The sequence below is a fragment of the Pezoporus wallicus genome, unplaced genomic scaffold, assembly GCF_028554395.1.
Source record: "Pezoporus wallicus isolate ANWC-B61680 ecotype Strahan unplaced genomic scaffold, APGP_CSIRO_Pwel_v1 contig_227, whole genome shotgun sequence".
In the NCBI taxonomy this organism is placed as follows: Eukaryota; Metazoa; Chordata; class Aves; order Psittaciformes; family Psittacidae; genus Pezoporus; species Pezoporus wallicus.
Genome location: NW_026635704.1, coordinates 1,607,158 through 1,620,053, shown reverse-complemented (window position 1 = coordinate 1,620,053; position 12,896 = coordinate 1,607,158).

Here is a 12,896-nt window from a genome sequence, read left to right as displayed (position 1 = left end):
TCTCTGGGCAATCTGTTCCAGTGCCTCATCACCCTCAAAAAGAATTTTTTCCTAGTGGCTAATCTAAATCTCCCTTCTGGAAGCTTAAAACCATTCCACCTAGTTTTGTCTCTACATGCTCTCGTAAAACATACCTCCCCAGCTTTCTTATAGGCCCCCTTTATGTACTAGAAGACTGCTCTAAGCTCTTCCTTGAACTTTCTCTTCTCCAGGATGAACAAGCCCAAATCTCTCAGCATGTCTTCACAGGGGAGTGAAAATGCAGCTTGAGATGTCTTCTCTCTCCAGCTTCTTACTGAAGTTCAGAAATATTTGACCGCAATATGCTGTAAGCAACAATGTCACTATTGTTTGACACGATACAGGAACTAAGCAATCAGTACACTAGGTGACCACTAGCTGAATCTAAAGTGAACAGGCTGAACTCCCACTAGACGTCCACCACCACTCCTAGATCCTGTTCGTGTTGCTGTATCTCTGTCCGAGGAGATGGTGAGATAAATGTTGTGTAACGTTAGCTGCAGCATGGAGTTCAGGGTGTATTAGACAGGTATTTTTCGTGTGCTCAAATACATGTCTGAATTTTTCCAACAAATGTAAAAAGCCCTTTAAGTTGTGTTAATTAACTACATGGAAATCTGTTTTTATGGTCACCTAGGCATGGATATTAATAATCTACTCTATTCATCAGTCTATATTTCTGTTAGGGACTTCCATTATAATTTAAGTAATCTGATTTTTTTTCCTAATTTTTCCTATCTGCATGATCATAACGGTACTATTCTTTGACACAAAGATTGTGAAATAAAAGTGTCAGGAAATTTCTCACAAGTGGAAAGTGTCTTTTTGCTGTCTGAAGTCTATAAATGAATCTGCAGCTCAGAGCAACCTTGTGAAAAGCAATTCACTGAGGCAAAATAGTTCACACAGTCCTACTTAAGCAGGCAATTTTTGTTGTGGAAGTTATGTGCCTCAAGTACAACTAATTGAATTTGAGAAATGTTTATACGGGACTAATTACTGAATGAAATCATGCTAATATTAATTATTTATATTAAGCACAACTTGTTGTTTTTTTTTTTTTAACCAGAAATGATTTTAAATATCTGATTAAATGACTAGAGATCACTATTAAAGTGTCCCCTCTGACAAGCCTGTACCCATCAGTACTGAATGGTAAAGCAACACTTGTGACAAAAAGGCCAGTCAGCCTTCTATTTATTGATATGACCTAGGGAGTCACTGCATGAAGTTTTCTGGGGTTAATCACATATTCACTTGAAAAAGATTTTTAAGGGAGAAATGTAGCAACATATTGGACAGCCAGGAGAAGGCAACCCCTCAGGGTCATGCTTGACTTTAAACAAAGTTGCTAAGATTACAAGCTTTTGATGAATGATGTTTATATTTTGAAATGCTTTCTCTGGGACCAGCAACTCTGCATCAATATCTATCTCACTGATAGACTCACCTGGTAAGGCTGATTTGATTTTGATGATGTGGAGGAAGGTGCTCAGACTTCTTTAAATACAATTTCCTACCATTTCTCTTTGGTAAAACTTTCCAAAAGAATGAGACCTAGTGGATATCCAAACAGGTTTAAAGGCATCACAATCCAGAAGAACATCGCAAACTGCAAAAGTAACTACTGAAGCACAGGTGAGCTTTCCCTGTGTTGTACACAATGATGTAACGTTTCTTGTTCCCATGAAATCTCTTTAGATGGTGTGGTGAAAAGTGAGGCAAATAATAGTCCTTAAGATAATATTTCTTGGGATTTTTTTTTATTACCTGAGCATTGATATTGCCCATAAGCAAGAGTGGTCCTGTTAAGGCATCCAAGAACTTGTGACAAGGCCTTTAAATCTATTTCAAAACAGATTACATGCACTTAAACAGAGCAAGGTTAGCAGCTCTGGACCTAACATAATGCAGTGTCTCCACTGAGTTCAGATATAGAACATGCTGCTGCAAAAAAAAATGTTTCACTACAAATTTGTCAGCAGAGTACCCCCAAATCAACACAAAAAAAAATAGGTAAAGAAAAAAAAAAGAAGATGGCAAATCAGTTATTGAACAATCTCTAAAGAAAACCAAGGACAAGTTAAATGCAGCTTATACAATCCTTTTTAAAGAGGAGATTCAATAAATTTGTGGAGCTGCAATTCTGATTCTCAAGCTCAAGCAAATGAGAGTTAAGTGAAGAATACATTTTCTTCGTATCAATCTTCACTGTTGAGCCACAGACAGCTGACCCCATGGATGTCTTGAAATACAATTCTATCAATTATTGGGTCCTTGAATTGCGGTGTTTCCTTACTTGGGATCTCTGCCCAGCAGAACATTTTATCTTTTGAGAAACTATTCATCAGTTATAGGGACAAATATTGAGAGTGAAAAAGAGTATCTCTCCAGACAAGGAAGAGAGGCTAATGTCCCAAAATATTAAAAAAAAAATTAAAACATTCTAAGACAAAGCTTAGATGATCTATGATTAAAAATATTATGATTTCAGAGAACTTGAATTATTTACAGTTGTTTCAATATATGAATTGCGTATGACTTGCTCATCTCAGTCGCTATATATACAGACTAGTAAATGATTATTTTTCGTATTTTATGTATTTTAATTTAACTATTTAACACATCTTCATAGGTTTTGTGTTAATTCAGCATCTACAGTACTTCTAAATAGTGTAGCCTTATTGATTTAACTTGTAGTGTCCCAGAAGACATTTGATGCATTTTTTTCCTACAAAGTGAATTGACTTGAAAAGTGAATTTACATTTTGTTTGCTGACCACATCTCAGAAGTACTGGTGAATATTAGATGAACCCAGCAACTAAATGAATTTGTCATATTCTTGCACTCCTAGTTTTCAGTGCATATTTATGTTTTAGGTTTTTTATAGCAACATTTGTAATTTATGTCTCAGATATATAGAATCTCCTTTAAGAATTAGAGGTAGAATGATCAAGGTATTTTATTTAAATAAATGAAGTACCATCTGCATCTTTACAAACCTGAAAATCTTACAGTTATTTGCATTCTTACTGTCAACAAACTCGTCTGCGTATGGTCAGCTTTGCTAGGGGGATAGTATATGCTCAGGCTTAACAAATCAGCCCAGTATTCTACATAGTTAAAATTAGTTCTAATAACAATGATTATTGCACACAATTTTAGGTGTCTGCTGTAATGTTTTTTCCAACCTGAGGTGTAGTGTCTTCCCACTGATTATTACTTTATACCCATGGAATAAAAAATTCATAACAGATATTAAGGGGGTTTATTTCTACATAATAAAGAAGCATTCCCTCAGATTCCTTTTTTTTTTTTTTGCTTGTGGGTTTTTATTTTAATCAGTGTTTTCTTGCAAACACAGATTTCTTTTGGCTATTTGTATACTGCATTAAAATATTATGATTCTATGATTTTATCTTTTAAATGTATTACTCAAGATTTCTTCATTCCACATTACAGCAAAATAGATGTACTGAATTGTTTTTTACAGATTTCAGTGTCTGATAGATGACTAAGATTTTCAAAAGTATAGGGGGCAATTGATATCCAGTTCAATTCCTTCATTTCTCTGGGAAAATAGTAACCTTATCAGACGTAAGTTTTGTAGGGTTTTTCCTCTTTTCATTTGAGAAGAAAAGTTCCTTTAAAATGTGTTTTCTTTTGAAGGGGCTTGTAGCAAGCAGTTGTGGAATGCCCTTCGCCATGATTTCTCTAATTAGAGATCATGCTTGGGACAAAGTGACCCTGTGTGTTCCCATTTCTGAAAAATAAATTTAGTTTGTGTACTATCTGGGACCATTTCTGTTTAAAGACAGCTGTATTTACTAAGCATGAAAAGACTAGAAAAAAATACTGTTTACATTCTTTAAGGATGAAATTTTTAACAATAGAAAAAAAAATGTCAAACAACTCTAGAAATATTTTACTTCTTCCTCTACTTCATGCAAAGAAATTTTCTTAATATCTCTTTAGAAAAGGCTTCAGGATGCCCATAAATATTTCTTGGGTGATCAAAACCAAATTCTCAATTAAATTTCAAAGAAAAAGAACCTGAAACTTATTTTAAATGCATTTAATTTGATATGCAAGTTTTCACGGCTTGTGTTTTATGTTTCAAGACTTTAATGTGATTATATTATGCTTAAGCTACTTCTTATTCCTGTTCATTTTTGATAGGTGTCTTCTGCTACATTATGGTGTACTCTCACTTAATTTCTTCCATAGCCTTTTTTTTTTAAATTATGAGGACTGCTGGTGGACCGTATAATTGGACTGGTAAGGACCAAATACTTTTGGATGTGAATCTATTGCAGAGTTCTGCAGTAATTATGTGAGTGTTCTTACTGTTTCTGAAGGTAAGGTGAGGTAATCTGTGTATCCCTCAGCTATTCTACAAAGGGAGATACTTTATAAAGTTTATTTTGTGACATCAGAGCAGCTGATACATTAATTAACACCATATTTCATATACCATTTATTGTTGTTTTTTTTATGGGACTTGCCTTTGAAAGTGAACTTTACCTATAAATTTATTAATAAGAACAACATTAAAATATCTTTGAATGTCCTAAAATCATAAAATGTGTTGAAGGCTTCTAAGTCAGGGAAGTAGCTATATCACCTTTGTAACTGTCTCCTAATGGAAAATCATCACAATTATATTTGAAGTCTAGTCAAACTGAGAGCAGTGTTTTACTCTGAACTGAAAATAGCAAAAGTAGTCCAAAATCACTTTTCCAGTCTTTTAAGGATCATGCATTCTCAAGATGTCTTAGTCTCAAGTTTTCCTATAGCTTGGTGTTTTTTCTACCCCACTTACTTATTTCTAACGTGAAGAGCACCAAAAGGAGTACCAAATAGGGCATTTAGGGAAGTCAAAATATACTGAATGTAAATGAATATATTAATGAAAACTTCTGTACTGGCAGGAAACTTGTTCTTGAGTTTTTTGTGATACTCAACCCAGCGGCATATCTTCAAGCTCATGTAGCCTGGAGGATTTGGGGAATATTACTTTATGAAACACTTAATCTTGAAAAGACATCTGTATACTAAATCTTCACTTTATGGCTAGTACAATTCTTCTTGTCTGCAGTAAGATTCTTGTCTGAATTAATAGTAAAGGAACTGTTCACATAAAAATAAAAAGAATATAAGCACACACACAGATGTATAAACATACTTATAAAAATATGGAATAGGCAATCTCAAAGTATGATAAATGAAAAAGAAATATAAAGAAAATAAATAAAAATGAGTGTCAGATTTTAGAACTGGTGAGAGTACCATTTTGGCTGCCAAATAAGAACTGCATTTAAATTCAACAACAGTGAAATCCTTTTATTTCAAGATAGTGTGATACTATTCCATAAAAAAAGGGGGCTGAGGACACTAAATGATGTTTTTCAAGGAATTTCTAGCATTTAGCATATGTCTCAATGTACAGATAACTACTATTTGATATCTTGTGTGCAAAAAAGGAAAGTTCTACAGGTAGAGGCAGGTGAAGAAAAGTTTTTGCCAATTGTGCACAAAAGGCAATTGAGTGAACTGTTGTGCTGCCATACCTCTCATAATCACGTGAGGGCTGGTCAAGGAATAACAGTGTGTGCTAGTACACTCCATCACTCAGTTACTTTTCATGCCCTAAAATTGTCATCACATCCATTATCCATCATCTCATTTTCAGCCAACTAATTTATATCTATGTCCTGATTTTACTTCCCTGATGTTTTATTGCATTATCTGGGGATTATAGTGCAGTGTAACTTTCTATATATGCTAATCCTCTCACTCATAAATCATTTCTTTATTCTGGGTTTAAAACTAAACCAAGATCAAAAACCTTCATAATCTTTTGTTCTGTGTTTCATTGGGATATTTTTTATTATTTTTACAGATACTATCCAAAGACTAAAATGATACTGCACAAGTGGGAATGACTGAAGCCCTTTTTCTGTGAAAATACTATTGAAATTGATACTAAAACATTGGTTACGTTCCTAATTTGTTGGTATTTCAGTTTATATTTACTGTATCTCTTATCAGGTTCTATTAACTTTTAAAAATATGGAGTATAGTAGATTCCTGTGCAATAGAAGGCTTTTCACTTTGTAGAGAAGTTAGTTACCTTAGGCTCTTAACTTCATTGGGAGACTAACTACTCTTAGTGGCCTCAAGGGCCAAACAGAGCGAGAACTGTGAACTAAACTGAGATAATGAGTTCTCATGGGGGTGTGATCTGGAGCCAGCATGGTGTTAGGAGGATCACCCACCCCTTCAGCATGGCCATATGCAAATGGGCACCAGAGGTTCTGGTTAACAAATAATCACTACTGAAGGGGGCCCATGAAGGGCTAGAAATGAATGGAATGAGCAGTATTTCCTGAAGGGTTCCAAGGGATCCATAGTGAGTTAAATCTCCGAGTTGTTTTGAGACAAACACAAAAATGGTCTCTTGACCATCACACACATAAATACTAAATTAGGCAGGTGATCACCATGCATGCCAACTACTGTCAATGAAAACTGTGGTCTCTGCAGAGAAAGATGACACTTCAGAGCTGAACACTCCCTTTCAGGTTCCATCAGCTTTCTTCAGGTAGAAAGACTATGCTAAGTAAGAGTTATCATTGCCTAGTAACTTCTTTCTTCCAGGTAAATAGTCGAGGACAAAACTAACACACTGTATCCTTAAGACCAGAACATTACTGTAAACCCAGTCCCAGTGAGAAAGAAAAGATTTTAAATAGTGTTTTGGTTTTGTTTTCTTTAATTTGTAACAATACTGCAGAGCAATAGATGCAGCTTTGTGCAAATGAGGCTTGCTTTGGCATTGCTTTGTAAAGACACTCACTTCTGGGTTGTGAGTCGGAATACATTCCTACTCTGTTTTCTCTCTCCTAATTAGTTTTTAATCCATAACATGACTGTGCATCATCCCCTCTCATTACTTAATGTCCTCAAATGAGGAATTTTTTCAAAAGACTCTTGAAATACTATATCAGTTATATTGCCTGCTTCTATTATGTATTTTTCTAATTGTCCCAAGTAGTACTAAACCTTTAATAATATAAAAATCTCTGTAACAATCATCTTGTAATTTTTTTTTTTCCTTTTTTTGAATTCACCAGAGTTTCTTCTAGACCTTTGGTCAGTGATATCAATTAGGAGCCATACAGACACGGAACCTCAGGCTTAACTCTGTAGAGTTCTTACCTGCTCTGATCAGTACTCAATATGCCTTCAGTACAATTAATGTGAAATGAATATTCCCTTTATTAAAACATGGCATAGCAATAACATTCTATTAATTCTAACAGTGAAGATCTTGCTTGGTTTTTTTTAGTAGCTTATCTGCTTAAATTTTAAGGGCTTGGGTATTTGGGTTTTAGGCTACATCGTGCTGAGGCATATATGTGTATATATATATATATATATATATATATAACTTCTTAGATATTGTTAAAAAAAATCTGTACACACCTGAATATTAAGACTTGTGCCCTCAAAATGAATGTATGGGAACTGATACTAGTTTTTTTAATAGGATTTGCTATCCAGGAAGGGCAGGCTTTTGTACACTCCAGGGTTTTTTAGGGTTTTTTTTTGATGCACAAGAAGAAGCAGTGTAGAAGGCCAAATAACAACTCACTTCATCCAATCCATTTCTGTTCCCTGGTGCCTAGCTTATTAAAGTGCATATCAGCTCAGACTGACAACTGGCACATGCCCATACCCTTTCTACTGTTCTCCTCAGCATTGTTTGACACTGTCATTCATACGTTCCTGCTTACATGCTGTACAAATCTGGCAAGTGCAGGCAGAAGCATGTTGAAGTGACTCTGATCTTTCTTGTCAGATTAATCCCAGGAGACACCATTTCCATCTCCAGAACTTGCCATTGAAGGACTTAGTAAAGTTCAGTTCCATCCCCTTTCTCATTCAAAATCTATGCTTTAGCAAACTATGACTTGGCAGAGGCTTAGGAAAAGACCAGCAAGAACGTATTCTCTGCTAGCAGAATGAGATAAAAAACGAATAATATGCCATAGCTGATCTGCCCAAGTACCTTTTATATTGAGCTTCCCAAAGTATGCATAAAGTTTCTGAAAGAAACTTCAAGGTTGATTTGCTTGCTTCTGCCCTGTTTGTCCCTATTTTACATTCTGCATAGTTACACACGGACTTGTGCTGTAAAGTTGATTAGGGAAGCAACCAGTGCTAAATAAAACAAACTGGAAACTTCTTTGTTTTATTGCTTGATTTATCTTGAATCATTGAACTGATCTATTTCACAACATAGCCTCACGTAGTGTGATGTCACCCACTGACGGATGGTGAGTGGTAGCCCTGTGGGTAGGAAGGAAGGAGAAGAGGAATGTCTCAGATGGCTTTGTTGCCAGTGACACTGAAAAACACAGTTCCACCCCTTGCTTAGCTGAAAACCACGTGTCTTATAAACAGGAGTGAGTTTTCAGATGTAGCTCCTCAAACTCGTATACTTGGTATATCCAGTGCCTTAAAGAAAAGAAAGCTCTAAGAAGCAATATGAAGGGGATTTCATGATGCATATATATATATTATATATATTATATATTTTTATATTTATATATTATATATATTATATATTATATATATTATATATATATATATTATTATATATTATATATATTATATATATTATATATATATTATATATATATTATATATTATATATATATATATATATATATATATATATATTTTTTTTTTTAAGGCAAAAAAAACCCCAAACAAGTGAATTTTCTGTTGAAAATGCAAACTCATCCTGGTCTTCTGATTTAAAACTTTGCATTGAACATACAGATTTTTTGTTTGTTTTCTTATACAATAGCAAGTTATAGGATGGAATGCTAATAAAGGAAGATTGAGACATACCTCAGTTTTGTGTTCATAATTCAATGGGTTAAAAGATTATTTTTTTTTTTTCCTTTTTGTGAACTCGAGTCATAGACTCTAACATACCATTTGGGCACTTTCTTTTCTCCATCTCAATGTTTCTGAGTCAATGGGCAGAATTTTACTTACCTTTTCCCTTAGCTTCTGTTTCTATGCCTGCTGACTGAGAACACAGCAAAATCTTTTTTCTTTCTTCTCCAGCTTACTAAGCTACCTCATGGATAACTGTACTTCAAAGGCCACGTGTTACACCCAGCTATTACATCTAAATGCAGAAGCAGAGTAAATGCTATAATTCCTAATTTCCCTTGATCCTAAATCCACGGTTTTATGAATTAACATAAACATCCATTTTTTGACCAGTCTGGTAAAATTACCTACATATCTGTAGAGATTTTGCTTTCCTTTCAGAGGCATCAAAGAGTGCTTCCTTTTGAAGTGGTAAGTGCTTGGTATCGTAGCTTAATGCAGTACTGTATTGTTTTGTTTAGCCTCAGAGAGATGTTGGTCTGATCCTTCCTACAGCAGAAAATACTGTGATCTGATATCTGGGACTGAACCAAGTAATTGCAGGAGCTTGGCTGTGCCAGGGGAAGGGGGAGGGTTATGCCTTCATCTTTCCCTACTAATGCCTGTTACGTGTTCTTATCTCATTTGGTGCATTAAAAAGAATTTTAAAGAGGTAAATACCAAGTTATTTTTTTTCTTTTAATTTCCTTTTCTTATTTTTGTTTTTGTCTTGGGTAACAGCTATGTAGCAGCTTCCAGTCACAGAACAGGTTGGTAATATGGTAGGAAATGGTGATGGTGATTATTCTTTTATTCCTTTCTGTAAATTGACCTCAGAAATAGTTTACAGAACTTGCAGACAATATTTCAAACTATACTGAGGTGTGGGGGAAGACACAGCAGAACTCGAATCACACTTCCATCAAGAATATTCTGCCAGTGGTTAAACAACCTGAACAGCTCCTGAGCCTGAACTGTCAGTGTTACAATTTTAAATGTTCCCCAATTAAATAATTAGGTGTAACTTAATAAATGTTTGAACACCACTTTGTCTCTCTCTTCTTTCAACCCAACTGTCTTGTAGTTTATGTCATTATGGCCCACTTTTCAGAAAGAACATGTCTTAGTATTGAGTGTATCAAATCTAATCCTACGGTTTATTGTGGGCAGCCACAGTTGGTCCAGCTCTAAGGCTTTCCCTCCCTTTCTGGTGAAAAACACTTGTACTGTGGCCCTGCTGGTGGCCTGAATCGCCTCAATTTGTTCTAGCAATCAGAGGCAGCTGCTCTATGTGAAAGGAGTGTGGACCACTGAACAGAGCATTAGGACTGACCTCAGGCTGAATGCAAAAGGCTCAGCCTTTTCTGTGAGGCCAGTCGAGCATGTGCAAACAGATTTGCTGAAGTACAAAATGGTCCAGTGATGTAAAGCAAGTTTTTTTCCTCCTTTTCTCCTTTTCTCTTTCAGAAATGAAACAGGATAGAGGATAGCCTGGGTACAATCTTAGCAACATCTGTTGCCTTTCAGTAGGGTCTTGGCCAAAGCCGCTATCTATTCAAAGAGGTACTGACATTTTACTGAAAGAGAAAAAAACCTTAAGTAGAGAAGCATTTGGACATGTTTCCCAACACACACAGTTGGGTCTTTTTACGGGTCAGAATGCTTTTGGAGAAACACTTTCCCCCCCTCTCCTTTTTTCTGCTGAAAGTGTCAGAAAACAAATCTTCAGCAAATTATAGAGCTCAGTGGGCTTAGAGCACTGACGAACAGTTAAATTTTCCCTTCTTTGTTTCTATTCTTTGAACCAAAGGGTGTTTGACAATCAACATCTTAACCACACTTAATAGGAAGCGTGAAGGAATTTATGCTTAATATTGTTTCACATCTGTTACTTTCTAATTTCCACATTACTTTATCTTTTTTAAAAAATAGTTATAGCAGTGGAGCCACTGAAAAATTTTAGAACTATTGTGATGACTGAGATTGTATGAAGATATATTTTGTAAAGTTGTTATGTTTTCCTGTGTGCTCTCCTGCTGCCATAAACATTAATTTCATCCAGCACTTAAGAAGAGGTCGTTACCTGTTTCACTCTCCCTTTTTTTCTCACATAGCTTTTCACAGGCAATTTTGCTCTGTCCAACCATGACATGTCTTCATAAAAATGACAGATGAAGCAGCTGACTAACTCATGGGTATATTATCCTCCTGCAGGCATCTGCTGCTCAAAAGGCACCTATTCTTTTGTTGGTCTTGAGGCTGAGCATGTATATTGCATCCCATACATGAAGCCATTCTTATCCTCTATTTTGAAGGTGAATTAATAAAAGCTACTCAGAGAAGTCTAGTAGACATTTTCAATTACATAGATTAGTAACAAATCAAGATTTATATAAGCACATCTTTTTATATGCAGAAGGTAGTGCTAGAATCCTCAAGAAGAAATCTTGCAGTATCTCTAGTTTTCCAGAATTTTGGTTCATCAGGCAATGGTTGTTAAGTCCAAAGCAGCATGAATATGCAAGGATGAACAAAAGCTCCATGACATGAGATTACTTAAAGTAGTTGGCTTACATGTGACTTGTGTGCATGTGTGTAGTAAAATATTATTTATCTCTATGGTGGTCCTTCACACTGACATCAGGGTGCTGGTGCTCTATGTCTGACAACTGACATTAAAAAAAGCCTTGTCTTAGAAGGTTCACAACAGAAATACATATAACAAACTTCAGGGACTCAAAATGCCCCAAAGCAGTACTTCTGTCAAAAAAAACAAGGCATGTAGGACTGGTAACACTAAGGTCAATGTTGCTGCATGATTAGACATAGCATCTTAGTGACCAGTGGCTGATGTCTCCAAAGGCCAGAGTGTCAGAGTAAAGGAAATACACTAAAAGAGTGAAGGGGATTGAATGGCTCTTACTTCTGGTGCTAGGGCACTAAACCATTAACCTGCTAAGTGTAGGAGGGTGTAGGTTCCAGGAAAGTGCTATTTTCTTTCACCTGACCTCAGCCCTTTATTATTTTTTTCCTTATACATACAGGCATGGAGAGAAGTAGGAGTAAATGGGAACTGATCAGCCTCTGGTTTTATTCTTGCAGTACAACCATTGGTGAAATGCCTTGGGATCTGCATCTTCATAGATATGGGCAAAGATTTCCACCACCTTCTATGGGAAGGGGACAAAACATTTTGCTTCAAACTCTGAAGTCTTAGACCTCTCATAAAACTTAGTCTTCTCTCACTGAATCAGAAGATGTTTTCCCACTTATTTTAGTGAATGCAAAATCTACCACAAGAACAGGTAGAAGCTGGATAGGATTAAGGAATTTATAATGTGTTTAACATTTTAAGTATAAAAGTAATGTCTGAGTTGTCATTCCTAAGAGATAAAAAAATTGATGGATACATTCACTGGGTGAAAAATTGACGTACCAAATTATGTCTCCTTTGGCACTCACACCAAGTAATTGTGAAAGTGGGCAGTTCAAGATGATGAAGACAGACAGATTTTTCTCTAGCTCATTTGGAAGATATTTCTATCTATCTGCTTCCTGTACAACTGCTTGCATGACATTTCAGAATTCTTTTTCCATAAATATTCAGGTATAGAGGTTTAGCATTTAGGTTACCATTCAGACATGAAAAGTCTTTCGCTTGAAGGTGAAAAAAAAAGAAGGGTCACCAGCATGCTCCTTGCTTGTAGTATTTCTTGTACTTCTAATGCTCAGAATGTACGTTTTGTAGATGCTTTGTATTTTGGGGTTGGTTTGGGGTTTTCTCTTGCTTGTTTTTTCTTTTCAGATTGTTGAGGGTTTTTTTAGTTCTTGGGGTATTTTTTTAAAGACAGACCAAGCTTGTCCAATTATTTCTGTGGTCAGAGGAAAAACATACATATAAATAAAATTTTCTTACTTAGCT